This window comes from Lupinus angustifolius, chromosome LG13, assembly GCF_001865875.1.
Source record: "Lupinus angustifolius cultivar Tanjil chromosome LG13, LupAngTanjil_v1.0, whole genome shotgun sequence".
NCBI classification, from domain to species: Eukaryota; Viridiplantae; Streptophyta; class Magnoliopsida; order Fabales; family Fabaceae; genus Lupinus; species Lupinus angustifolius.
This window is the reverse complement of record NC_032021.1, coordinates 6585491-6588362: the sequence shown is the minus strand read 5'-3', so window position 1 is coordinate 6588362 and position 2872 is coordinate 6585491. Positions and strand designations below refer to the sequence as shown.

The window sequence follows — 2872 nt, the reverse complement described above, 5'->3', positions numbered from 1 at the left end:
ATGGGGTCCACGACTTTCCAGGGAAATCGTGGATGGGGTCCACGACTTTGCCAAAGTCGTGGATGGTGTCCACGAGATCCACTAAATTCTACCCCAATCCCGTAAATAATTCAAAACGTACCCCAAAGCTGGGATAGTGTAGTCAAACTACACTATCCCAGTAATTTTCCCTACATCAACCACTTGGGATTAATACTTAAAAATTAAACATTAAACTATAAAATCATTATCAAAACAAAATATTTAGTTTTATTCATAATTCCATAAATGAAAGTTGGGAACTATATTAAAAAATAACAAGAATCAAATATCTAATAACTATTAATCATTGCTTTTTGCAATCAGTGGGCTTGATGTAGAGGGTTTTCTTTTGAAGATCATAACCAACTAACAAGTTCTGTTGAGCCAAATTTCCAAAGATGGATATATGTTGATTAGTTGGAGCAAAAGCAAAACATATGATATCATTAGTAACTTTGGAAAATGTGTTAATAGGATTCAACTCGACATCCCCACCAGTGAAATGTACTGTGAAAACTGGAAACTGCAATTTTTCATCACTTGACGGAAGTTGGTAGCAAAGGCTCAACAATCTTATATGAGCTTCAACACGCTCCAACTTAACTGCTTCTATGACCATTGATTCTAAATCAGAGTAAATATCCTTAGGCAAAAGACTCAATGTTGTTCCTGAGTCAATTATAATGTTACCAAATCCACCCTCACTTGTGGAAGAGTTTCCAAATTCTACTTTTTTATTTCCAACACTGAATGCTTTTATGGTTAGGTAGTAGAAGACTGTATCTGGGAACAATAGAGTTGAGACAACACCACTACCAGAAACCACAACATCTTTTCCAAAGTTGAGTTTGCTAGGGGATTTGGTATTTGAAAATGACGGGGCCAAAAAGTAGGAGAATTTGCCTTGTATTGAAGAACAAAGTTGTGTTATGAGTGACACGGGTCCATTTCCAAGACCAACTATGCCAGAACCTTCTCCTTGAAACACCAAAGTGTTACTATTTCCACATCCAACGATAGTTTTAGGAAATGAGACGGCAGAGCCCTTTGTGGAACCTAAAGTAAGAGTATCCAAACAAAGATCCCCTTGGGAATGTGATCCATCCCCATATCCAATCCTATATTGACAACTTTGTTGATTACCATCTGAAGAGCCACTAGTGTCTCTCACATATTTACATTTATTAGAAGTGCAAGGAATGGTTTTTTATGTTGTGGATTTTGAAGGGTCAAATATTGGAGTGGTTTGGTTGTAACAAGGGTGACAAGGCTGATATTGCAACCAAATAACGTCACTACCAGTGTCAACAATACCTAAGATTTCGACTGGAGGGGTGCCAATTGAGTAAGTCATGAGGTACACACCTCCACCAGGAAGCACATTAGACACAACATTTTTTATGGAAAAAGAATGTTTGTCGAAACGATTAGCATAGTTGATGGAACGACGAATAGCTTTAGCTACTCGCTCATAATGAGTTTCACTAGGACGGTAGAATGGTTATTTTAGAGAATCACGATGGATGAGGTCTAAACTGAAGCCAAAACCCTTAATGAGGGAAATTTCACAAAGACAAAACAAAAGAATAATAAGAGAATAATATATTTTTTTCATGACTAATTTGATACTATAAGTTTCTTAGGTCATGGCCTTTTATAAGGCACGCTTAATGAAGATGAGTATAGAGCATTAGAGGAATTATGTGTCATGGGAAAATTGTACGTTGATATTGACTTTTATCATTTTCAATTCTCAATAAAGACAAGGAAATCAAGATATTTAATTTGAAGGTGGAAATTATTTTTTGGTAAGTGCTTTTTTTGGTTACATGTTTTTTCGAGTATGAAGACGGAAACTCAACCTAATTGAGATTGAATACATACATTTGCTTCCTAATTTTAAAATGAATGGTTATTAATTGAATCACCCTAATATGGTTATACATTTTATTAATTTATTTATTTATTTGCAAATAAAAAAAGTTTATTTTTTATATTTCTGACTAGAGTTTGTTTACTACTGTATTTTCCTATATGCAATAAGGAAATCAAAACTATGTAATTCTTTGGTAGATAAAAGTTTGATTGGTTTGGTATATTTTACTTAATTCAAGGAAAAGATGCAACGCATCATGACCTTCGAAGAATGACTTGAGGGAAAGAAGTGACTTATCATGATTGTTCATCTATCATCATGATAAGTTATAAACTTTATTTTTGAAGAAGTAATTTTAAGGACTAGAAGGGGTGTATCATCACACTATTTAGAGGAAAATTTGAGGGCAAATAGTGACTCATCACGACCATTACTCTATGCTTATGACAATATATTATGTTTATAAATAAAAGTATCTTAAAGAACTGAAGTTATAGTTCAAAAGATTAAATTAATAAGTGACTCATCAAGACTATATATCTTAGACTGAATGTAACTTATTAAAAAATTGTATTGATAGATTATATTATTCATTATTAATGATTCATTACCAAAACAAAAAGTAATAATTATGGGTGATTTATTATTATTTATTTATTATTTCAAAAATTATTTATAATTTGTGATTCATTATTAAAATATTTTCACTCATTAGATATTTTTTTAATTTTTAACTCCTGCTGAAAATGATTTTTGATTTCTAGTAAATTGGGAAAGAAAGTTGACAAAAGAAACTATATTTGTCAAGAAACACCTTCCACAATTCAAGTGATGGAATAAATAATACTAACAATAGATATCGATTCTCCTCTTATCTTAGATAGGGTGTTATTCACTACAATAGAAGGAAAATAGTTTAGATATATTATTATAACTATTCTTTCTTTATATAATTTTGTTTATATTTATTATTTA

General features: G+C 31.8%; 1 pseudogene; it reads right to left on the bottom strand.

Moving 5' to 3' along the window:
- Positions 326 to 1636, bottom strand: LOC109363541 (annotated as a pseudogene).